The sequence below is a fragment of the Mustela erminea genome, chromosome 1, assembly GCF_009829155.1.
Source record: "Mustela erminea isolate mMusErm1 chromosome 1, mMusErm1.Pri, whole genome shotgun sequence".
Classification (NCBI taxonomy): domain Eukaryota; kingdom Metazoa; phylum Chordata; class Mammalia; order Carnivora; family Mustelidae; genus Mustela; species Mustela erminea.
In genome coordinates, this window is record NC_045614.1 from 179,632,114 (window position 1) to 179,659,798 (window position 27,685).

The 27,685-nt window shown below is 33.5% G+C and overlaps 1 protein-coding gene across 3 annotated transcripts in view; it reads right to left on the reverse strand.

Annotated features, from left to right (window-relative positions):
* The window catches only part of CSNKA2IP (casein kinase 2 subunit alpha' interacting protein), a 196,805-nt gene that overhangs the window by 39,596 nt on the left and 129,524 nt on the right, over positions 1 to 27,685 (reverse strand). Inside the window, exon 6 of one of the 3 annotated variants that reach the window (XR_004287718.1) lies at positions 5,520 to 6,041. The exons of the other annotated variants lie outside the window; for them this stretch is intronic. The gene's annotated coding sequence lies outside the window, so the exon portion shown is untranslated. Of the gene's footprint in view, positions 1 to 5,519; positions 6,042 to 27,685 lie in introns of those variants that run through there. 3 annotated transcript variants of the gene reach the window in all.

Genomic DNA, 27,685 nt, shown 5'->3' on the forward strand with positions numbered 1-27,685 from the left:
ATGATTCATCAGTCTTACATAATTCATAGCACTCACCAGGGCACATACCCTTCCCAATGTCCATCACCCATCACCCTATCCCTCCCACCTAACTCCCATCAAAAAAACCCTAGTTTTTAATCTCAGGAAACAAACAAACAAAAATCTCCTTCTTTTTTAAAAAGAACCTCAATTATATTCCAGTAGGTGATTTTATTTCCCAGGTTTCCTTTTCTTAGCCATGACCATATGATTTTGTTTCTGAAGGAGTAGAATGTGGACTAAGAAGTAGGCTTTGAATTGGAAGTTGATTCCATTGGAAGAAAGAGCCCTTTATCTTCTCATCTGGCTCCTCCTTCTGGCCTTAAATGTAGCATAATAGCTACAACTCCAGTAGCCACATTGGACCAGAAGGTGGCCTTGAGCAATGACATGGAAAAACAGGATCCTGGATCTGCAATATCTTGGAGCTGCCAGACTGTCCTACACTTCCTAACTCTGGAACTATTTTAGAGGAAAACACAAATGTATTTCTTGTTTTAGCCATTATTTTAGTATTTTTCTGTTAAATCCAGTTGATCATCATCTAACCAAGAAAGCATGGTGTCCAGAAACCAGTGAAAGAGACTATCTTAAAAGTGAAGGAAATGCTAGGTAATTTCTTAGAGATACAGTGAGTTGTTAACTGAAATGTGCTTACTGATTAATTAAAGTAGGCTGTTGAAGAACTTAACAAAAGAAACTTCATGACAATGGAGTGTAAAGGTAATAGCAAATTGAGAAGAAATAGAAAAGTAGAAAAGGGAGACAATTCAAGTACATAATGTAGTAGAAGCTTGTCTCTGAAGAGCAGTATTACAATAGAGACAGCAAATGGAGGGAACATAGAACTCAAAAGTATCGATGTTTTTTGGTTTGTTGGTTTTGTTTTCTAGATAATAAGGAAATATATTAGAACATATTTCACTTACATTCTGCCTTAAAATGCTGTGTATTTTCTTTTTGGAAAGGGGGAATTCTTTCTATCTATCTATCTATCTATCTATCTACCTATCCATTCACCCAGAGAGAGAAGTATGTCTTAAGTAGTGTGAATTTTTACTTATATGTGATGTCATAAGTGAAATTTCTAAATAAAGTAAATCAACTTAAGGCAGTTATAAAATAAATACATCATGGGGATTTAATGTATAGCATAGGGAATATAATTAAATATTGTCATAACACTGTATGGTGACAGATGGTAACTAGACTTATCATGGGAATCATTTCATAGTGTATAAAAATATCAACCACTATGATATACACCTGAAACTAATAGGAAATTTTATGTCAGTTATGCTTCAATAAAAAATCAATTTAAGCCCCCATGTTGCATCACCACTTCGATTTCTCAAGTGAAATAAACATTAAAATTAAAGAGATAACACCCACACCTTATAGCACAGAATATAACATTTACACGTGCAAAGCCTTACTTTATAAACTCTTGATAGTTAATGCTAATTATATCAGAATATTTTAAATAATAAATATATTTAGCTTTATGATCAGACTCATTTTCAACTTTCACTTGGCTTCCAGCTTTGAAATGAGAGTCATCCTAAGAGAATATTTTAGTAGTGAAATATCTGAAATTGAAACTGAGACCTTCATGGTGAATTTGAGAAGGAAGAGTTCAGGAAGATTTCTATGGAAAATTGTTTATGTGCCAATAAATTCTGTAACAGACATTTTCACTGGTCTGCTAAAGTTTCATCCAAGAAAAATAGTATAGGAATGAACTCATCTCATATTCTGTTCCCTATCAAAACAGTAATCATATATATTATGTATATACATGTGTGTGTATGTATATGTATATATATACATAAACATTTATATATATATATATATATATATTTTTTAAACCTACAATTTATAACATAGGCTTCTCAGAACATCCTTATACCTAAGGCCCTGGAAAAGTATAAAATGCTTATTGAAGACAGACAAGAAATCTACACATTAAGCTTCCTGCAAAATTAAATGTGTATATATATATATGTATTTTAAAATTATGTGAAAAATAAATAAGCATTCATTATACAGTAAGGCACCAATGGGTGAATCCAGAGGATGATGATATACAGAAACATGATTTTCCATACTTAAACATTATGACTTTAAAGTATGAAATAATTTTGGAAGGAAGAAGTCACTTTTCCTTATCACTTATTCTACCAACTTTCAACCAATAAACCCTTCAGTAAAGTTGCTGGAGGCTCCCCTACCCTGTCGTATCACCCATGAGCTATCATACTAAACTAAATTAAATTAGTTTACTCACTAAATAAAATTAAAATGGACAAAGAATACATCAACAGTGTTTTCCAAATTGAGACATAATTTCAACTTTTCTGATATCTGTATACACTTCCACTTTCAAATAAGATTAACTCCAAAAATAATGTTTCAGTATGAAGAAACATTTTATGTGAAATTTTGCATCATGGATTTTTCCAAAAAGCATTTTCACCTAAACTCTAAAACTATTACATGAAAGTAGAAATTTCTCCTTTTTTACTTTGTTAAAATTATTATTATCTTAAAATTACATCCAATTTTCACCAACATGTAAGAAGTGGTCTAAATAGATAATGCATTTATATTAATTGATTTATTTACATTTTTGTTACTTATCATTTACTGTCAGAATAAAAGGTACTGAAGACAGGAACTTTTTCTACTATTTAAATCCTTAGTACCTAGAACAGTGAACACCTGATGCATTTTGACCTTGTTCCCTTCACTGAACAATGTCTCAAACATCATTCAGTCCCATAGAAAATACTTTTACCTGACCAGATGGCATTTTGTTGTATGATATACCACACTTTATTAGACTATCTACCTAATAATAGACATCTAGGTTGTTCACATTATTTTGATAAGACAAACAATGCTACAATGAATCTACTTATTATATATATATATATATAGAGAGAGAGAGAGAGAGAGAGAGGACACTTGCTGAATTGAAGGGCACGTGTATTTTTATGTTGATCTATTTTGTCAAATTACACTCTCAAGAGATTTCTCCAGTTTAAAGTCTCTACAACAATGTATGAATGTATGAGAATGAGAGTTTTCTTTCTTTGTTTTTTAATATTTTATTTATTTGTTAGAGACAGAAAGAGAGAACCCAAGCAGAGGGAGCAGAAGACAGCAGGCAAGGGAAAAGCAGGCTCCTGACTCAGCAAGGAGCCTGATACAGGGCTCTATCCCAGGACCTCAGGACCCTGCCCTGAGCTGAAGGCAGATGCTTAATAGACTGAGCCATCTTGAGAATGAATGTTTTAAAGATTCTTATCAATATCATATGGGCAAACTGGTGTTATTTTAATGTCTTTCTTATCATGACTGAGTTTGAGCAGATTTTTACACATAAAAGAATCAATGTATTTTCTGTTGCTAAATTGTCCTTTACACATAATTTTTCAGGAGCTTGTTAGTTTATGCACACTGTTATAAAAGTGAACAAAATAGCTTATGTGTTCTATGTTGGCAAGATTTCAGTCTTTATACCCCACAACTTTAATTTTTGCACACTCATATTGGTCACTTTTTTCTTTTATAACTGTTCAAATTACTTCTGTATTTAGAGGCTATCCCACTTCAAAACCACAAGAAGTATCATATCTTTTCCTTTTGGCTTCATATATATTTTTTTTTTTACTATAATTGTGGGTCATCTGAAATTTCTCCCAGTAGGAGATGATGTTAGAATTCAAGTTTTCTTTCTCCCCCCCATACAGGTAGCCCTTAATCCTAGTCCTATTTATTGAATGACACTTCTTTTCCAATCACTGTGGAACTCCATTTTCATTGTGAAATAAACAACTAGGTTCAATACCTGGATTCTCTTTTTGTTCTATTTTATTTTTGGTGTCTACATATGCTAAGATGATCATAGTTACAAATTATTTTTCAGTTTCTCATAAAGTTGGTCCCCTACCATTAAACTTGTTTAAACATTTTCCCAATGATATTTACAACTCTGAACTTAAGAAACAACCAGACTTACTGATATTTTATTTGAATATATTTAAATATATAGGTTTAGATATAATCAACATCATCCTAACTTTAAAACATTCTGTAAGAATAAAATATGCCTTTCTATAAAATTATTTTTCATCCCTCCATATTATTTTAATTTTAAATTTTGTCCCTCACTTAAGTATATATTTACTTTTCATTATTTTTTTGCTTTTATATGTCATACCATTTGTTCTATTATATTTTTGAATTGCTTCTCATTGATAGATGAGGTTACTGATTTCTGTATATTAATTTGCTATTCAATAAACTTACTATATTTGGCAATCTCAGTTTTTCAGTTGATTCATATATTTTCTTTTCCCTTTTTCATATTTTCATATTAAAAGTGAAGATATCTTAAGGATATTTTAAAATACATTTTAGGAAGTGGAGATGCAACATGGGGGGTTAAGGGGGTAGGAGAAGAATAAATGAAACAAGATGGGATTGGGAGGGAGACAAACCATAAGTGACTGCTAGTCTCAGGAAACAAACTGAGGTTTGCTGGGGGAAGGGGGTTTGGGGAAGGGGTGGGGTTATGGACATTGGGGAGGGTATGTGCTGGAGTGAGTGCTGTGAAGTGTGTAAACCTGGCGATTCACAGACCTGTACCCCTGGGGATAAAAATATATTATATGTTTATAAAAAATAAAAATAAAAAATAAATCAAAAAAATAAATAAATAAATAAAATACATTTTAAAAGATGAGCCAAATTTCAGTACATTTATGATATACATATATCAGTTTTAATTGTATTATATTCAATTATATAAATCTTTCTTCTTTTTTTGACAGATTTTTTCATGTCCATTTGGACCTTATATAATGCCTATTAATTCTCCAAATATTCATAGTATGATATAATTAATAAATCACTAAAAATAGTTATATAACTCCAAACACTTGAGAATTGGCTAAAAGCTTATTTCATTACACTCCTTATAAGCCTAATATATATTATTTTCTTAAATGCTTTAACTACTTAAAATGCAGATAAAATAATCATGAATAATTAGAATTATTACAAACAAATGATTATAAAATTGCTAATACACAGGATTACATTGATGTCTTCATTTTGTTTTTATTTTTATTCTTATATTTTCTTGCAATTATAATTTTTCTTACCTAACCTAGAGTTGGAGTTACCTACTCAGAATAGGTGAGGTAGCACCCAAAAAATTATGGATGGCATATCTCAGAGATATTACAATTTTAGTTCCTGACCACCACAATACAACAAATATTATGATAAAACAAATTTCACAATAAAGTGATTGAAATGAATTTCTTGTTTCCCAGTGCATATCTAAGTTATGAATATATTATAATGCAGCATATTAAGTGTGCAATATTATGTCCAAAATGTACATACTTTAATTAAAAATACTTTATTACTAAAAAATGCTGACTACATCTAGGCCTTCAGCAAGTCATAGTCATTATGCTGTTGGAAGGTCTTATCTTGTGTTGATGGCTGCTGACTGATCAGGGTAGTGATTGCTGAGGTTTGCAGTGGCTGTGGCAATTTCTTAAAATACTACAACAATGAAGGTTTCTGCATCAGTTGATTTCCTTTCCTCAAAAAGTTTTCTGTAACAGTCTGCTGTTTGGTGGCATTTTACTTACAGTAGAACTTCTTTCATGATTGGAGTTAACCCTCTAAAACTCTGCCATTGTTTTATCAACTAGGTATATGTAATATTCTAAGCTGTTTGTTGTCATTTCAACAATCTTCACAGCATCTTCACCAGGATAGATTACATCTCAAGAAACCACTTTTTTTGCTGCTCCATAAGAAGCAACTTTTCATCTGTTCCAGTTTTATAATGAGATTGTGGAAATTCAGTCGCATCTTTAGGTTCCACTTCTAATTCTAGTTCTCTTGCTATTTCCGCCACATCTGCAGTTACTTCTTCCACTGAAGTTGTGAACCCAAAGTCATCCATGAGGATCAGAATCAACTTCTTCCAACTCCTGTTAAATTAAATATTTTTACATCTTCTCATGAATCATGAATCCTTCTAATAGCTCTTAATAGCATCTAGAATGATGAATCCTTTCAGGTAGGTTTTCAATTTACTTTACCCAGAAACATGGAAGGAATAACTATCTATGGCAACCATAGCCTTAGAAAATGTATTTCTTAACATAGTAAGACTTGAAAGTTAAAATTACTCCTTGATCTATGAGCTATAGAATGTATGTTGTGTTAGTAAGCATTAAAACATTAATCTTGTACATGTCCATCAGAGAGAGCTCTTAGGTGACTGAATACATTATTAATAAGCAGCAATATTTTTAAAGGAAGTTTTTTTTCTGAGGAGTAGGTCTCAAGAGCGGACTTAAAATATTCAGTAACCCATGTTGTAAACAGATAAGCTGACATTTAGGATTATTGTTCTATCTATAAAACACAATAATACCAGATTTAGCATAATTTTTAAGGACCCTAGAACTTTCAAAATGGTAAATGAACATTGGCTTCAGTTGAAATTCACCAGCTGCACTAGCCCTAACTAGAGAATCAGCCTGTCCTTTGAAACTTTGAAACCAGACATTGACTTCTCCCATCCAGCTATGACAGTCCTAAGTGGCACCTTCTTCCAATATAAGGCTGTTTTGTGCACACTGAAAACTTGTTGTTTAGTGTACCCACCTTCACTAATGATCTTTTGGTCCCCTGGATAATTTGCTGCAGCTTCTACATCAGTATTTGGCACATCACCTTACACTTTTACATTATGGAAATGGCTTCTTTCCTTCAACTTCTAGAGTCAGTCTCTCCTAGCTTCAAACTTTTCTTCTGTATCTTTCTCACTTCTCTCAGCCTTCATAGAATTAAAGAGAGTTAGGGCCTTGCTCTAAGCTAGGCTTTAGTTTAAGAAAATGTCATAGTTGGTCTGATCACCTATCCAGGCGAACATTTTCTTCACCTCATCTATAAGACTATTTCACTTTCTTATCATTTATGTTTTAATGGAGTAGCACTTTTAAGTTCCTTCAAGAACTTTTCTTTTATACTCATAACTTGGCTAACTTTTGGACATAAAAAGCATAGATTTTAGCCTATCATAGCTTTCAACATGTCTTCCTCCCTTATCTTACTCATTTCTAGCGTTTGATTTAAACTGGAAGACAGGAGAATTTTCCTTTCACTTGAAGACTTACAGGCCATTGTAGTGCTATTTACTGACCTGATTTCAGTATTATTTTGTCTCAGGGAAAAAGGAGGCCCAAGGATAAGGAGAGAGATGGAGGAATGGTCAGTTACTGGAGCAGCCATTTATCAGTTAAGTTCACTGTCTTATGTAGGTGCAGTTTGTGGTATTCCAAAACATTTAAAATAGAAACATCAAAAAGCACTGATCACAGATCACTTAATAAACATAATAATGAATAAGTTTGAGACATTGTGAAAATTACCAAAACATGACACAGAGACATGAAATCGGCAAATATTGTTGAAAAGACAGCACAAATTGAGTTACTTGATGCAGGGTTGCCATAAATTTTTCAATTTGTAAGAACTTTTTCAATTTGTAAAAAATATATATATATATATACACATATATATATAAAATTTGTGAAGCACAATAAAATGAGATGTGCCTATATTTAACAAAACTCCTATTAATACCACTAGAGTTAATGGATTAATTCAATTAATACTTGATTCAGGGTATGAATGCAGAAGTTTTTATCTAATTATTCTCCTATTCTATATTTAGGCTGTTTCTAGTATTTCTCTGTTGCTTAAAAAAATGTGTTAAGTTCTATAAAAACTAGAATGGATTTGTAAAAATTAGACATGCTCCCATATTTTTTACTTTCCTTTTTTCCCTTAATTTTATTTTCCTTATATTATTGTCTGTATTAACTGTGAAGCACAATAAAAAGCAGTTAAAAAAAAAAACACTATGCCTATGCATAACCGAGGATGCAAGATTTGTTTGTGATTTCCATGATAATTCTATCCAGTCTGGTACCCACTTGGACAGTCCCTTTGATAGACTAAATAAGATAGACTATATAAGAACTATCTAAATGTTTGAATTTATTAACCTGACTTACATTTTTGTGACCTTCATCTTATTATTTGTCTAGAGTTTGAATTACAGTGACTGAATACAAACTTTTATCAATTCCTTTACCAAACCCATATTTTTGCCCTCTGATCAATCATTTTAAGTATGTTAAGACCTATGGTATTAACACACTTATGGATTTGTTTTGGTACATTTTTCTAGAAATAACTTCATTATTCTGAGTCCATAAAAGTATTAGGTGGTAATTTCTTCTAAAATTCATTTTTTTAAATTAATTTTTTATTTTTTATAAACATATATTTTTATCCCCAGGGGTACAGGTCTGTGAATCACCAGGTTTACACACTTCACAGCACTCACCAAAGCACATACCCTCCCCAATGTCCATAATCCCACCCCCTTCTCCCAAACCCCCTCCCCCCAGCAACCCTCAGTTTGTTTTGTGAGATTAAGAGTCACTTGTTAACATCTTGCCTTTTATATTTTAGTCTTTAGTGATACTTGAATTATTTTGCATATTTATGATGTAAGGCAGGAATCTAATTTTATTTTTCCCATATGAAGAGCCATTATACAGCAACATTTATTAACAAGTTCATTACTGAACTAATCTGTTTAGCATCTCTATCATCTTCTAAGTTTTCATAAATATATTGATCTATTCTTGTGCATATCCCTGAAATAATACTAAACTAAATATAATTAAATTAGTAAACACTAATACTAAGCACAGCTAAAGTACTTTCTTTAGAACTAGAACTTAAATACTGATAGGCACACCTGGTGGCACAGTGGGTTAAGCAACTGACTTCAGCTCAGGTCATGGTTTTGGGGTCCTGGGATCCAGCCCTGTGCCATGCTCCAGGCTCAGTGGGAAGTCTGCTTGTCCCTCTTCCTCTCCCTCTGCCTCTGCCCCCCACTCACAATGCACATCCATGCTCTATTTCTCTCTCTCTCAAATAGTCTTTAAAAAATAATAATAAAATATTGATATTTCATAAATGATACCCTTACAATATCTTATTTTTCTTCAAAATTGTTTGTTATTGACCCTAATTCTTTGATATAAATTTAAGTTGATCAATTCCTATGAAATCCTCAAATTAAGTTGAATTTCTAGATCCATGTCTTCAAAACTAGTATCTATATGAAATGTTTCTAATGTTTTATCATTTTGTATGATGTTTTCTTTGATATTTTTAATGAAATTAAGTTCCCCTTTATTTCTAATTTGCTAGAAACATATAGTATAAATTTTCTCCATGATTTCAATTTTTTTTCTTTCAGCCTATTGGTTCATATTTTAGTTTTGTATCTTTTATTTCATGAATTCTTGTTCTATTTCATGGGTGTTATTCCTTCAGTCACCACTTTGAGCTCTAAACATTCTTATTCTAACAATTTTTTCAAATTGTTCATTTTGTAATCCTTTCTAGAGTGAATTCATACTTTTATGATTGGTTTTTACTCATTTTTGTAAGGTTTATTCACTTGCTTTAGAATTATGCTGGTGTATTCATCTTGACTAGAATAATTTTAACTTTTCTATAACCTGGTTAAAATTGCATTTTGCTATAAATGAAGAAAAAAACAGAAACTAAACAACTGAACGGTTTGTTTTTCCCCACATAAGGTGTACAGAGACAAGATGTCATTACTGGTATAAAGCCCAAGGATGTCATCAAAAAAGTTGGTTCTATCTGTCTTCATGCTCTGTCATCCATAATGTTCAGGTTCATCGTTATGGTCTCAATATAACAGCTGCACTCTGAGATATCATGTTACATTTTCACAGAGAAATAATAGGGATGGCCCAAGGATTTTCCTTTAACAAGATTATGTTCGGTCCAAAAAGTCCTCATCCAAAACTAACACCACCATACCAGTGAGTAGAATGTATCATAATCTAGCTTTTAAAGGAGTCTGAGAATTAAAATATTTTTATTTATATAACTAGTAGAAAAGAAAGCTAAGGAGAAAAGAATGAGAGTGGCTGTTGGAGAATCCAGCCTATAATCTGTCTTTTTATCTCTTTTCTGTGGTTCCTTGTTTCACTGACTTAACTTATATGAAGCATTATTCTCTCCCATTACCCCGTTTTACCCACATAGACATATTTCTAGACCCACAGCTCAGTAGGTTGTGGTTCAGCCCTCTTAACCACTTCTCTTGTCTATATTTGATCAAGGAGGAGGTTTTTATATTTTGGGGACTTGATATTATAATATGTATAATTTTTATATTTTACCTGCCCTTTTAATTGGTTTAGAGTGATGAGAAGGGTTTTTGAAACATTTCTTATTGTTTCAGCTTGACTAAAAGCACACTTCATTTCTTGAGATAATTTAGTCTTATATAATACATTAAAAAACAATATACCCTTTATCCAGCTTTCCCTTATGTTAATAACATACAAATTCTTGGAGTAATTATCATAATAATAAATTTATCCTGAGGAAATACCATTAAATGACAGAATTCCTTCCTTCCTTCCTTCCTTCCTTTCTCTCTCTCTATCTCTTTTTAAGAGAGAGAGAGAAAGACAAGGGGACAGAGGGAAAAGGAAAGAGAGAATCTTAAGCAGGCTCCATGCCCAGCACAGAGCCCAGTGTGAGGCTCAGCCTCACCATTCAGAGATCATGATCTATACTTGACTAAGCCACACAGGCACCCCAAACTATAGAATTTCTTTGAATTCCAACTTTTCCTCCCTAATGTCCTTTTTTCATTCCAGGATTTAGCTCAAGCTTTCCTTGTCTTTGACAAGGATACTTGTCAGTTATTTTGTAGAATGGTTCTTGGATTGGGCTTGCCCAGTATTTTCTCATTTTTAAATTAAAGTCATGCATTACTAGGAAAAAAGCCACAAAGGTGATGTGCTCCCTTCAGTGCACTATTTCTAGACACACAATGTCCATGGGCATTAGTGGTATTCGCAGTCACGTTAATCTTAATCACACAATTAAAGTAGTATCTTCCAGAATTATTTCCTATAAAGTTACTATTTCATCCTTTACTAATTACTGAATATTTAGGGAGAAGATGCCTCTGGACTATACAAATACCATTTTTTTCTATGTAATTTCTGCCCTGTAATTTTAACAGCTATCAGTGGATCTTGTCTGCAGTAATTATGGTGTTCTAGTGGTGATTTTCTATTTCCCTTATTCTATCTACATTTATTAATTGAAATTCTCTATCAGGAAGAGCTATCCCTATTGTCCATTTGTTTATTCAGTTACTTATATCTGTCGTAATTCTCCTTTTTTCTTTATTTGAGGTTTAATTCAAGACAATAGCTACTCTATTGCACAAGGTGTTTCCATTTTGGCCATTGAGAGCTTTTCTATATGGGATCCTATACCCTCTTCTCTCTTTCTCTCTAGCACTTCCTTTCTACAACCACAAAAGGCTGCAGTTTCAACTTAATCATTTCCTGCCTCAGTCCTGGAGTCCTTTTAGGTCTCTAAGCAAACTGGTGTAATTTCACTTGAGAAAGGTATTTAGATACTAGGTTATAGGTGCTAAATATGCCAATTTTTACTTGGGTGTCACTGCTTCTACTCCCCATTAGTGGATAGAGCTAGAAAATATATTTCTGTAGATTAGTCCATGCACATGGACACTCACACACACCTGTAGATATATCTGTATCTATTTGTGTGTGTGTGTGTATTTTTTTTAAAGTCTGCATTAATTGCTCTGACTACAATCCAGCACCATAACGTTTACTACAGCCATCTCCATCATTTTCAACTTTTTCTCAGACAATGAAAATTCTGGCCCTCATTATCTACTGCTTGTTTTAATCTTATTATATAGTTATAGTAGTTTTAGATTTGCCAACATATATCCTTGTGAGAAACAAATTTACCAGTTAGAGTACAGCCTTTGTGTACAAAGTCCAGTAACCTTGGAGTATTCACTCAAAACAATTCCAAAGTTATGTGTCAACTTCTTTCTTCCCCATTCTCTTCAGTATGATTATGTAATTCATTTTTAATACAGTTAGACTCATTTGTGGCAATTTGTATTCCACCACCACCCCCATATCATGGGAGTTTGTTTCTTTTGAAATTTATTCAATGCAATCTATTCTTTATGATATGAAATTCATATTTTTGACAAATTAAGACTTTCAACAAAAGCATAGAATTAAGTATCTAAAACCATAATATCATACAGAGCAGTTGTAATACTCCCAAACTCCTTCTCTTCATAGAAACCCATTGCCCCAACCCTCATCTTCAAGCAACATTTGTCTGTTGTCCACATCTATAGTTTTGCTACTACCACAGTGTCAGCTAAATGAAATAATAAAGTATGAAGTTTGTGGGTTTGGCAAAGTGCATTTAAGATTTATTTGTATTGTTGTATAAATCAATATTGTATTTCTTTATATCCTGAGTAGTATTCTACTGTAAAGATGGAGCACAATTTCTTTACCCATATATTGACTGAATGACATCTGGGTTGTACCTATTATTTGGAAGATACAAATAAATGTATTATATTCATATACAGATTTCTGTGTGAACATAACTTTTCATGTATCTTATGTATATACCCAGAAGAGGGTTGGCTGGATATGTGATAGTTCTAGGTTTAAATATATAAGAAACTACAAAACTATTTTTTCCAAAATAGCTATACCATTAGCTTTTATAGTGGGGTTCTAGGTACTTCATATTTTAGCCAGACATGAGTATTACCAGTTTCCCTTTTTGTTGTTACTTTTAGTTTTAGCAATATCAACAAATGTGTAGTGATATACCATGAGTTTGGACTTTGATCTGCTCTTCACTGGCTTTATGACCTTGAATAGGTTACATAATCTCTCTTTCAGTTTTTTGAAATGTCAAGAATGATTAATAATAGTGCCAACCTCATAGACTTTTACAAATTAAATGAGATAAACATAAAATCCTTAATATTGTCTGATACCTATGCCCCCAAAATTAATTCCTCACCTTCCTTTCTTCTCTTAATGTCTTTACATTTACTTTGTAAGTCATTAAGTTTGCCAAACATTTAACTTTGAACAAAACTAGCATTTTCAGATAAATAAAATGATTTGTGTCTAAACTCATAGATTTTTGTACACTTTGCTATGTTTGAAATTGTTGGGTCCTTTTGCTTAACATCACTATCATTGAGAGCATCTCTGCCTCTTTCTAAATTATCTTGTTTTGCCTCTGACTCAAATTCTAAGTTCCATCCAAGTCCAACTCTACAACTCCTATTGTTGACATATTTCAAGCTGAGATTGTTCTTTTCTCTAAAATATTCTTATTGATTCTCAAAATTACTGAAAATAATTTCAGAATTATTTTGAGAACTTTTTCAAAATTGATACATTTATTCCTGATTCCTTATTGTAGTCTCTGATGATCAGAGTACACTTTTTTTTTTTTAAATAACCACTTGATATAATGCCGCTTCCCTTATTTCCCTTTCAAACAGTTTGAAAACCATGATTTAGGATGTGAAAGTCTTAATAAACACTAATGCATTCTAATTCTTTTCATGTCTAAACATAAGATGCAATGACCTTTTTTTCCTTAAAACTCTTTTATGCTAGCTTTAGCAATTCTGGGAGATATATTTTTAAGCTGCTTTTTAAAATTCCCAAATGACCTGAATAATTATTTTTGACTTTCCATGTGAGTTTGAAATATATTAGTAGAGGTCCTTTAGTATTTTCTGGTGGTCTCTAATTCTGATATTGAGAAAGTTAAGGGGAAGGAAATGGCTAGTATTCTCTTTAATCTCCTGGAGCAACCCATAAAGCTACAGAGTAATTTACTTTTGCTTTAAGACAGATATATTTAAGAACAAACAAGATAGTAGGTCCCTTGATTGAATAGTTTTTGGAAGAAGCCAAAACACTTAATTATTCAACAGAAGTGCTTATAAATTGTCAGACAAAACGAGTCTTGAGTAAAGTTTTTAAAATAACCTAAAAATGACCCTATCCTTCATGATTTAAATATGAAATTGTAAGGTTGCTAATAGTGCACAAATTAATCTGGAAGAACAAAGTTGCTCTTTATTGAGATGGGGAAGACTTGTGAAGAAGCAAGTTTGGGATTAGAGCAGAGGTGTAAGAATAGAGATAAGGAGTTTGGTTTGTAATGGGTTAAGTTTAAAATCTCTATTGCCATTGGAGACACTAAGTACTTTGGAGTTATAATATCTGATCAGGATTTTCAAAAATTATCATCCTATATTGTAGTACTGAAAGCCACTCTGTGAAATGAGTAGAGAAAGAAAAGAGGTCCAAGGACTGAATCTTGGGACACTATTCTATTCCAATCCAGGGTCCTGATGAGGAAAGGAACAAGGGTACTGAGGAGGAGAGAAAGAAAAGTAGGAGTATGTGGTATGATGAATCCGAGCAAGTATGTGTTTCAGAGAAGAAAGATTAATAAGTTTATTAAAGAGGTGCCACTGAAAATTCAACTTAATTGAAGATCAAGAATTGTAGTTAGCAAGGTGCCTATGTAGCTCAGTCAGTTAAGTGACTGACTCTTGATTTCAACTCAGGTCAGGATTTCAACTTAGGTCATAATCTCAGGTCATAAGATTGAGGCCTATATTGATTGACTCCATGCTCAGCGCAGAGTCTGCTTGAGATCCCCTCTCCTTCTGCCTTTCATCCCTGATCCTGAAATAAATAGATAAATAAGTAAATAAAATCTTCAAAAAATTGTATTTAACAATACTAAGTACTATAATGATCTAGACAGTAGTGACTTTAGTATAGCAGAGTAAGTGAAATCATGATTGGATTTAATATATAAAAGAGCTTAAGAGACATATTTAGAGCCATCATGACTTTTCTGAGTGGGTAAATGGATAAGTAAAATGGGCAGTAGCTGTAAATGGTGAAAATTAGTTTCCTTTTTTAGGATAATAAAAATACATTATTTTGTTTGCTAACAGGACAAAAATTAGGAAAGGGGAGAATTCGTCATTTAGGGGACAATTGGTAGATAACTTTCCTTTTGTAGCTAAAAGGAGATAGAATTAAGTATAAAAAGGGAAGAGGCCTTGGGTCACAGCACAGAGCACTTAGAACTCAATGCTTTTTTGAGAGTGAAATGGCCAAGGAGAGAAAAAGGTGTCAAATAGTTATCTAGGAGAGGAGAAAAGATGATGGATTTTGGACAGCATTAAAGGCTTATTTGAGGTTTAATGTGAGGCTCATCAGCACGCTAGTTTTTCTCAAGCCACATTCACCTGCAGAGATACAACTTTGGAGTAGACAAAGAATTAAATTTAACAAGGATTGGGGTTTTACCAGAAAATTATAAAAAAAAAAAAAGAAGATGATGTGACAAGAGATGAGGGTATATGTAATCATTTTTATAATGATAGGTTATAAAAAATTCAAGCCAGTTTAGAAAGACATCAATGAGGTAAAAGATAATTAAACGTTTTTAAGAATAGTAGATTGTGTCCCCAAAATACTGTTGGAGTAAGAGCACTAAAGAAAATGAGTGAAATGTTGGAAATTGAGATTTTAGGTGTTTAATGATGAATAGATCTATATTCTGGCCATGCTTTTGAGAGGGAAGGGGCAGGCAGAATGAGGAATCACAGGAATGAGAACTTTGAGATACCATGAGTTTTAACAGGAGTACTGAAGAGTATTAAAGTAAGTGAGGATCCCAATGAGACTTATACCACATTCAAAAAATGACTGGAAAATAAAAAAGGGTGAGAAAGTTGAGGATACGGCTGGATGATATGACACTGAAACTTGGGATGGGGGTTAGGAATTAAACAGAAAGAATGGTTTAAAAACCCCAATGAGAATCAAAAGTGAAACTCTATTTCAAAAAGACTGATATAATAAGACACAGTAACTTGAAGGATGCAGTGTCCTCTGAACCTAGATTTCAACCATTTAGATTACCAGGAGGGGAATGATCAGAGAAGAGCTGAGTATGTTGTTTAAGAAGTTGTTCTGAAGAATGACCATACTGTAGGGCTCAGAGAAGAACTTCAGTATTTGGGTAGAGGTAAGGAAGAGGGCTGAAAAAGCCAGTGGCACACAGGAGGAGCCTGTTGGCCAAGGGTGATGATGACCAGAGTTATGGATTTTTCTCAATGACTGACTGAAAAATCAAGTGAGATGAATCCTTCCAGTATCAAAACAATACAGTGAGATAATATGCTTGTTATATGTACAATAAAACCCCACTCTTCCACAAGATTTATTTGTTTATTTGAGAGTGTGTGTGCATGAGTGGGGTGGGTAGGGCAGAGGGAGAGAGAGTCTCAAGCAGACTCCTTGCTGAGCATGGAGCTCCACCAGGGGCTTGAGCTCACAACCCTGAGATCATGACCTGAGCCAAAACCAAGAATTGGACACTTAACCCCCTGCACCACCCAGGCACCCTTCCACCATATATTTTTAAAAATAAATGCAAAATATGTATAGACAAAATATGAAACAATATACTATAATCTTCTAAGAATTATTTTTAAGAGGAAAACAATGTTGGATTTCTATAGTGTATGTTTGGCTATTGTCTGGTTATTCTCTGAATTCACTACTTCTACAATAAAAATTTATAAAACTGTAACAGGGCCACATAATATCAAAGTGTGTACATTCTGATGCCAGTTATGGTTTTAAAAATGTGGGAGAATAGAAGGATAGCAGTAATAAATTTGGAATGATATACCAAATTAATAGCAGTATCTCTCCATACTGGCATCACAAGACAGATATTATACTTGCTAACATTTGAATTTTTTATGATAATCATTTTTAATGAGAAAAAAGGTAGAGAAGCAGAGACAGAGAGAGAGAGAGAGAGAAAAGAGTCCCGCTTACACATCTCAAACATTTCTATCAGAAATTTGAGCAAACATTTTTCACTCAGACATATTTGTTAACTACCAAATGCATGCCAAATGTATTCCTCTTAGGCATCAAGAAATGGTAGTTTTCAAGACACTCAACCCTTCTTTATATTCTGGACTATCACTATTTGATAGACATACAAGTGAGCCACATATGTAATTTTAAATTTTCTAGTAGAAATACTAAAAAATAAAAAGAAACTAGTAAGAGTAACATTAATATTTTATTTAACATCATATATTTAAAATATAATCATTTCACAAGATAGTCAATATAAATATTATTGAGTCATTTTTATAGTTTCTGTACCATCTTCCTCAAAATTTGATGTATGGTACCTTTAAAGCATGTTTCCATTTGGACACTAAATTTTCATCAAATATTTTGAATCTTCATTTAGAGTTGCTAAACATACAGTTTAAAAATACATTTATAAAAAAAAAATACATTTATATACACAAGTTATTCTAAATATATTTCAGAGGTTTCAAATAACTGAATCAATTTCTAAAACTTATTTTGCTTTTTTACTTGTATCAAAGTTGAAAAAACTGGCTTATCATTTATAGAAGATTTTTTTTAATTTGGAGCTAAAGCATACTGGTTTCAAAACCATGTCTGTTCAAGTTAAATACATTTATTAACTCATGTCAATGCAGTCTTAGTGTTCTTCAAATTTTTCTCTTATATTTTGAGAACATTTTACATAATGCTGCCAATTACAATTCAAATCTGCATATTGATTTGTGTTGGAAAATGTGCAATAATTATTATTGACTTGTATTATGAAGAGTTTTCATTTCAAAATAAATTCATGTACCTGTTTAGCTAAATAACAAATAAGCCTTTCCTTTCTTTGATGCTACAAGTTTTGCTTGCTCATATGGAATGTTATATCAATGAAATATGTAAATCACACTACTATTTGTTTGTCATATTGAATATTTGGCAAGAATCCTTTTTGTTTCAAAAAAGTTTTGAATTAACAATACAGTAATCTTTAGAGCATTCATCCACAACTCAACAAGGGGAATTGGCAAAGAACACAAGATTATTAAATTCATTCTCTCTTCTTTCTCAATAACTTCCATAAACTGGCTATAATTCATAGCACTTACATGCATATATTGAATGGTTTTAACTACTGTGTACATTATATTTTTAGTATAATTTTCTCAAAAACTGATCACAGACACTTTATATATATATTACAGAGTGGAATGGAACAATAAAGGAAACATCAGTTTTAATTCCAATCAGTATGGAATTTTGACCTAACATAATTAATTTTTCCATAATCAAGCTGAATTTTGACTTTATAAGATGGAAAATATTCAAAAATAAGCTACAGTTTCTATTTTACACAAGCAAATGGTATTTCTTTGTCGATTCAAATGTCCTCTGAGGAGAAAGCTATGCCAAATGTAGACTGGACAGTGTGTCTCATATGATGCATGACTGTCCATCTAAAAATAAACTCTCTGCAATTTTTCAAATTTTGAGGAAGTGTTTTTTGATATTGTTAGAAAGTTATATATTCTAAGAGTTGTTATTTGGCGGCTTCACTGAAGATATTTCACTTTAGTGCTATGTCAGTTTAAGTCTTTCCTCATAACTTCTGAATTTCAGAGTTTCTGAAACTGAAATATTTTTTGTAACCCTCCATATAAAAATGCTTTTTTGTGTGTGCAAGAATACAAGCCTATTTTGAGTCTACCAAACTTACAAGTTCAAATTCTGTTTTAAAAAACAACTAAATAGGGGTGCTTTGGTGGCTCAGTTAGTTAAGTGTCTAGACCTTTGGTTTTGGGTTAGGTTCTGATCTCATGGGTTGTGAGATTCAGCCCTGAATCAGGGTCTGTGCGCTCCCTCTACTGCCCCCCAACCTGTCTCTCTCTCTCTCATAAATAAATAAATCCTGAAATAAAAGTCTTATTCAGGGGTGCTTGGGTGGTGCAGTTAGTTAAACTCTGACTCTTGGTTTCAGCTCAGTTTGTGATCTCAGGGTCATGAAATCCAGCCCTGCATCAGGCTCCACACCAGAGTCTGCATGAGTCCCACTCGAGTTCTCTCTTCCTCTAAATTAAATAAATAAATCTTCAGAAAAATTCTACTCATACAGCTTTAAATTGGACAAATTTTCTGTATTCTCAATTTAGCTTTTAAATTATTTGAAGGAAATATTCTCAATTCTATTATAGTTGTCCATAAAAAATAGTTGTTCATAAAATTTTAGTATCACATATAGTATCTCAGAAGATATATCACAGAATCTTTGTTTTCTAAAAATTACACAAATGTTGAAATATTTTAAAGCACATTAATTATACTTTCCAGCTTAGGTATTAATGGCCAATATTTTAAATTCACTTTATGTTAATGCCAGAGTAATCATTAGAATGTTTTTATTTTCTGTTTGTTTTTAAAGATCTATTTAATTATTTTAGAGAAAAAGAGAGAGAGTGCATGTGCACAAGCACAGGTAGGGCCAGAAGGAGAAAATCTCCAAGCAGACTCCCCATTGATCATGGAGCCCAACTTGGGGCCTACTCTCATGACCCATGAGATCATGACCTAACCAGAGACAAAAAGTCCCCAAGCACCCCTGTTTGTTTGTTTTTTAGAAAACAACTCCTGTTAGAAATAGTTTCTAAATACTTCTTAGATATTTAATTACACTTTCTGACAATTAAACGTGTTGACACTTTTGACGATTGATAGAAAACTTATTCGCTGGGTTGCCTGGGTGGCTCAGTTGGTTAAACATCTGCCATCAACTTATGATCCCAGAGTCCTGGGACCAAGCTCCACGTTAGGCTCAACATAGTCTGCTTCTTCCTCTGCCTGTCGCCTTCTCATGCTCTCTCTCTCTCCTCTTTCTATCTCATGTTCTCGCTCTCTCACAAATAAATAAATAAAATCTTATAATTTAAAAAATAACGTATTTGCTGAAATATTTCCTAATATTATCCATCATATTATATTTAATTTTTAACACAATGAATAAATAAATTGTTGTGCTGTTCTGATTTAGCATACTAAAATTGTCATTCATCAATTTTTTACAAAACTTCCACTCTTTTTCACTATTATTTTAGATGTAGTGCAAAATTCCATATCTCCACTTCATTCTGCACAATAGTATATTTTCATTTGTAGGAGAAGAATAAAAGAATAAATATATATATTTTTTAAGATTTTATTTATTTCTTTGACAGAGACAGATCAGAAGTAGGCAGAGAGAGGAGGGAAGCAAGCTCCTTGCTGAGCAGAGAGCCCGATGTGGGACTTGACCAAGGACCCTGAGATCATGACCCGAGCTGAAGGCAGAGGCTTTAACCCACTGAGCCACCCACGTGCCCCTATATTTTCATTTTAAATTTAAAATATGTCCATATTTATTTGTAAACTAAAAATGTTTTAATTATATTGTAATCAAAACTTTCACAATAATTTCAATTTAGTTACCAATTACAAGTTACATATAAGCATTACTATAGCTCATGCCATCCACATAAAACATTCAAGTAAACACATTACAATATTTCAACAGTATATTAAAAAAATCATTTGAACTGAATGAATTCACTAGTATCAACTAGCTTTTTGATATGCATATATATAATAATGGAAATAATGTGCAGGCCCCAAAATGCACACAACTATAAAACAGTAATATCTTAAAGTGATGGAATACTTAAAGGAAATGTAGTCTTACCAAAATGATAAATTCTGTTTATTTGGAAAAAAATTTTATAGTGCTTCAGTTTTTAAATTTTAAAGTATGGTAAGACCACATTTCAAGCCCTCAATAGCTACATATGACTAATAGCCACCATACTGGAGAGTGCATGCAGTTTTAGACATTTGAAAAAAACATTTCTTTGACCATTGTGTAAACTCCAGTATTAGACTGAGCCTTTCCTTGTATTGCATTTCTTCTTTAGTACAATTGGGATCATAATATGCTTCAAATTTCATAAGAATATTATGCAACTCTAGGGAAGATGGCACGTACGAAATATAAATCAAAAAATAATTTTAGTTATCTTTTTAAATCTCCAAACAATTTGATATTCTTTAGATAATTTTTCATATCCAAGATAGTGGTAAGATCCACTCAGAATTACAAAATTTATACTAAATATATCTAAGTTTTTTACATGTGATCGATTTGAAAATTGATGAGACCAATATCCCCAATGAATGAGGATGCAAAAATTCTCACAAAGATACTAACCAATAGGATCCAACAATACCATAAAAGAATCATTCACTACAACCAAGTGGGATTTATTCCTGGGCTGCAACAGTGGTTCAACATGAGCAAATCAATCAATGTGATACACCACATCAATAAAAGAAAGGACAGGAACTATCCTGCACTATCAATAGATGCAGAAAAAGCATCTGACAAAGTACAGCCTCCTTTTCTGATTAAAACACTGCACAATGTAGGGATAGAGGGAACGTACCTCAATATCCTAAAACCCAGATACAAAAAACCCACAGCAGGGGCACCTGGATGGCTCAGTCATTAAGCATCTGCCTTTAGCTCAGTTCATGATCCCAGGGTCCTGGGTCAAGCCCTGCATTGGGCTGCCTGCTCAGCAGGGTGCCTGCTTCTCCTTCTCCCTGCTTGTGTTCCTTCTCTCTTTCTCTCTGTCAAATAAATAAATAAAATCTTTAAAAAAAAAAAAAAAGCCCACAGCATATACCATTCTCAATGGGAAAAACTGAGAGCTTTTCTCCTAAAGTCAGGAAAATGGCAAGGATGTCGATGTCGATGCTCACCACCTTTGTTCAACACAGTACTAGAAGTCCTAGCTTCAGCAATCAGACAACAAAAAGAAGTAAAAGGCATATGAATCATCAAAGAAGTCACACTCTCACTCTTCACAGATGACATGATACTCTATGTGGAAACCCAAAAGACTCCCCCCAAAATTGCTAGAACATATATAGGAATTTAGCAAAGTGGCAGGATATAAAATCAATGCACAGAAATCAGTTGCATTTCTATACACTAACAATGAGACAGAAGAAAGATAAATTCAGGAGTTGATCCCATTTACAACTGCACCCAAAGCCATAAAATACTTAGGAATAAGCCTAACCAAAGAGGTAAAGGATCTGTACTCAGAAAACTATAGAACCCTCATGAAAGAAATTGAGGAATACACAAAGAAATGGAAAAAACATTTCATGCTCATGGATTGGAAGAACAAATATTGTGAAAATGTCTAGGCTACCTAGATCAATCAATACATTCAAAGCAATCCCTGTCAAAATACCATCAACTTTTTTCACAGAGCTGCAACAAATAATCCTAAAATTTGTATGGAACCAGAAAAGACCCTGAACAGCCAGAGAAATGTTGAAAAAGAAAATCAAAGCGGGTGGCATCATAATTCCTGACATCAAGCTATATTACCAAGCTATAATGATCATGACTGTGTGGTAATAGCACAAAACAGACACATCGATCATTGGAACATAATAGAAAACCCAGAAATGGACCCTGAACTCTATGGTCAACTAATCTTTGACAAAGAAGGAAAGAATATCCAATGAGGAAAAAAAAAGAAGTCTCCTTAACAAATTGTGTTGGGAAATTTGGACAACCACACGCAGAAGAATGAAACTGGACCATTTTCTTACACTATACACAAAAATAGACTCAAAATGGATGCATGACCTAAATGTAAGACAGGAATCCATCAAAACCCTAGAAAAGAGCACAGGCAGCAACCTCTTTGACCTCAGCTGCAGCAACTTCTTGCTAGACACTATCTCCAAAGGCAAGAAAATCAAAGGCAAAAATGAACTATTGATATTTCATCAAGAAAAAAACCTCTGCACAGCAGAGGAAATAGTCGACAAAACCAAAACAGAATGGGAGAAGACATAAGAAATGTCTTACCAGATAAAGGGTTAGTATCCAAAATCTGTAAGGAATTTATCAAACTCAACACCAAAGAATAAATAATCAGTCACATAATCTAATCAAGAAATGTGTAGATGATATTAACAGACAGACATTCCTCCAAAGAAGACATACAAATGGCCAACAGACAAATGAAAAAATGTTTACCACCACTCAGTATCAGGGAAATATAAATCAAACCACAGTGAGATACCACCTCACACTAGTCAGAATGGCTAAAATTAACAAGTCAAGAAATGACAGATGTTGGTGAGGATGAGGAAAAAGAGGAACCCAATCTTACACTATTGGTTGTGAATGCAAGCTGGTGCAGCCACTCTGGAAAACAGTATAGAGGTTCCTCAAAAAGTTGAAATTGCACTACTATGGATTCACCCCAAAGACAAATATGTAGTAATCCAAAGGGGAACCTGCACCCCAATGTTTATAGCAGCAGTGTCCATAATACCCAAACTGTGGAAAGAGCCCAAATGTCCATCTACGGATAAATAAAGAAGATGTGGTATATTTATACAGTGGACTACTACTCAGCCATCAAAAAAAAAATGAAATCTTGCTATTTACGACAATGTGGATGGAACTAGAAGGTATTATGCTAAACAAAATAACCACTCAGAGAAAGACAATTATCATATGATCTCACTCACAGATGGAATTTAAGAAACACAACAGAGGATCATAGGGGAAGAGAGGAAAAAATAAAACAAGATGAAATCAGAAAGGGAGACAAATCATAAGAGACTCTTAATCATAAAAAACAAACTGAGAGTTGCTGGACGGGAAGGGTGAAGGGATGGGTCACTGGCATGTGATATAATGAGCACTGAGTATTATATAAGACTGATAAATCACTGACCTCTATTTCTGAAACTAACATTATATGTTAATTAATTGAATTTAAAGTTTTAAAAATTTTTTCAAAAAAAATGGAAATACAAAACATAATCCCCCAAACAAGTGGAATTATGATTATCATTATTAGTGAAAATAATTAAATACAATATATTTTCTGTAATGGATATTCGAAGAAATTGCAATTGCTAGGAGAGATGAAGGCCAATTTAAAGTTTAGTAATTAATAAGTATCAAATATCACATACTAAGATTCAACTCACATCACAGATCTCCACAGCTTTCTCTTATGAATAATATGGTATGGTCTCAACCTTTAAAAAAATCATCTTCAATTTATTATATATCTATTACATCTTATACTTTTCATTTGACTGAGGAATGGTTATACTTCAGTTCATTTTCATTTTCTAAAGTACTGCAATTCACACTTCTTAGTGAGAGATTCTAACACTTCAGTGTTACCTTTCCAAACACTTCTCACTTTGTAGTGTAACCCTGGCACAAATCCCAGAATGTGATTCTGACACACCATTTCCTCACTGTAGGAAGAAGCATTAGGGAAGTCATTTTCTATAAGAAATAAAAATAGCTCTATGCCCATCCCTCTATACTTCCTGCCTAGAGCCAAATATTTATTTAAATATTAATTAGCAAGGCATTTACTAAAGGCAAGACCTTATACAACTTAAAGAAAAAATGAAGAAAATAAGTTGAAGGGGTTTAGACTTAGGGCACTTAATCTCAAGGGTTTAATTGGAAATTGTAAATAAGTCAAAAGGATCTATGAATAAATGGAATCAGAGAACCCATGCCAGAGGCATAGGAATGCTAAGAAAGAACCACTGGTTTAGGGTATAAGCAGGGGTGCTGATATATTGCTAACCAAGATGAGCTTACATAATGAATAGGATATTAACATAGGTGGGTATGGATGTTGGATGTCCTAAATGACCCAAGCAGCAGTAAGCAAAGTCTGAGAGGCGGAAAATACTGGGTATATTTAAGAAATTGCAAGAGGCAAAGATTATATGGAATTGAAATGCATTATGGTTGTAGTACCTTGTGAAAAAAGGAGGTGATCAAAGAGTTTGATATGGACAAAATAGAAGGACCATACGTGACAGGCTGAGGAGTCTGGATTTTGCTAAGTGAGTAACAAGAAGCCTTGACCTGAGTGGTAATGATTAAAATGGATTACAGATTTAATTGACAGAAGAGAAACTCTCAAGGAACACTGTAACTGACATTTGGAATATGGATCTCAGGCCATTATTATCCTAAAGCATCAAAAAAGTTTATTACCAACTTTAACTACTAAAGCACAAAGTGGATGCATAAATGTGAAGAACAAGGAGGAGGGGGAGGAAGAGGAGGAAGAGGAGGAGGAGGAGAAGAAGAAGAAGAGGAAGAAGAAGGGTAGGAGGAGCAGAGGTGGGAGGAGGAAAAGGAGGACAAGGAGGAGGAAAAGAGGAGGAAGAAGGAGAATTTCAGCAGAATAGTAAAGGTGGGAATGATACTATTCATTTCAGGGTTACTGTGTGCCAGATGCTCACCATATATCATCCCTCTTTGATGAGGGAGCAGATTTTCACAGTGATTAACTAACTTGCCAAAGCTGTGCAGCTAGTGACAGAGCCTGAGTCTGTGTGTGTCTGAGCCCGAGAGTATGGAACACATGATCATTATCCCTGAGCATTAAAGTGGTATTTTATTTTTTCAACCTGGAAGAGAAACACATATTTAGACCAGAGAAACAATACAGTTCTATTTCTTTTTTTCCAGAAAAAGTTTAAGTCTTAGTTTAGATGAGGTTCCAGAGGTTGCAGTTTCCTTAGGAAATGCCTTGTGTAAAATAGACACACAATGTCATGCCGATGAATGAAGGAATGAGCCTGGTTCCACCTTCATTCTAGTTGTCAGCACCTCACATTTCATGAATTTAAATAACATAAAAAATAAATGGTGGTTTACATGGCTCTTATTATATGTATACACAGGGTCAGTTAATGTGACATGACGATTAATTGTATTTCATGTCATTATATAGTTACTTCAGGTGTTTGACATTTTGTGAACAAAAGCATGATGAAAGGAAGTCTCATACTGATTAAGTGAGGAACAGTTAGATTTACCTATAACTTTGCGTTTAAAGACATTATATGCAAGAATATGGAAGAATTCTAGAAAACATACACGTTAACTCTTTTGCTTTACAGACATATAAACACAGATTAAAAGAGGCTAATAGAGGCTAAGTTACTTGCTGATGATCCTATAGTTTGTAATGTGAAAACTACATCCAGGTCTTATATAAGAAATTCTCCAAATCTCTGGTTCTTTCTGTGTGTGTTGGAGGGCAGGGAGGGGGAAAGGCTGTGGTTTCTGGGAAGGGACTGGAAAAGTCGATTGTAATGGAAGTCAAATTGATGAGTTTTCCTAGAAAAGGGAAGAAGCCAATGAAAGAGGTTTAAAGAAGATGATTTGCTGTTGTAGTTTTCTTTTCCTTTTTAAGACACTATTTGACAATGAACTTGCATGGATTGTTTTGGGAGAAAAAAGAGGAGGAGGAGGAGGAGGAAAAGGAAGAGGAGAATGAGAGAGGAGAAAGTGGAGAAAGAGGAGGATCTGAAAGAGAAGAAAGGAAATAGCACTTTAGTGCAATAAAATTTAATAACTTGAATATTGATTTTTGAAGAACTGCCAATCCAGCTGACACAGAAGCAAAACAGCTGACAGCACCTCACAAGAGATGGAGGCAAGAGGGAAATAAAGAGTCTGATCCACCAGCCTGCCCCAAACTTCATTCCAGTCTCATGAAACGTTCTCCCTTATTTCTCCCCATCTTCTCCCTTGGTGATTCATTTTCTTTATCTATATTAAGCTAGAAATAGGTAAAATGTCATTTTAACCAAAGTTAACAAAATTAATTTTATAAGCATTTATAAATTAAAAAGCAGCAAATTTAAGAAAATAATTACCCACTTAACCCACTGGTTTACCTTTTCAATTTTTTCTTTAAAGCTATTGACAATAAAACTCAACACTCAAGACTAAGGCCAAACAACTATTGCTTCTTCATATATTGTAAATGAAAAGGGAAGAAAAAAATCTATTGGGGGTTTTCTTGTTTTGGGATTTTTTTTTTTAAGATTTTCTTTATTTAAGAGAGAGCACAAGCAGGGGTAGCGGGAGAAGGAGAAGCAGACTCCCCACTAGCAAAGAGCCAGACATGGGGCCCAATCCCAGGAATCTGAGATCATGACCTGAGCTGAAGGCAGATGCTTAATAGACTGAGCCACCCAGGCATCCCTATCAAGGGTTTTTTTATGATATGTCCTGTCCTCACTTCAGAGACAAATGTTACTTGCCAGAAAATCTTTCTCAAACCAAACTATCAAGAGGAGGAGTTAGCAAACTAAGCACCAGGGGCCAAATCCGATCTGCTACACATTTTCGTAAAGTTTTATTGGAACATAGATGAACCCATTTATTATACTGTGTATAGCTGCCTTCATGTTACTCTGCATTGGAGAGCCTTAGGGAAAAATGGTTATGTATATTATCAAGGGTTCGATATTATTGTGAAATTATTCTCCAGATATATCATACCTCTTTATATCAACTGGTTTGCTGCAGCAGCTCTTTTTCCCGTACCAAATCAGAGGCTGGAAAATAGGCACTTGAACTCACTCAAAGGAACAGAATGTTAAGGGAGATTTAAATTATAAGAGACCTTACCTTACCAAAGCTTACCTAAATTATTTTTTAAAAAAATGCAGGTTGTCAAAAGCAAAGACAAAGTAGAAAGAAGACCGGGACATTCCAGCATGTTCCTATACTCTTCTACACTCAATATGTGGTCTCTGTTATGCAAGAATAACATGTGAGGTTT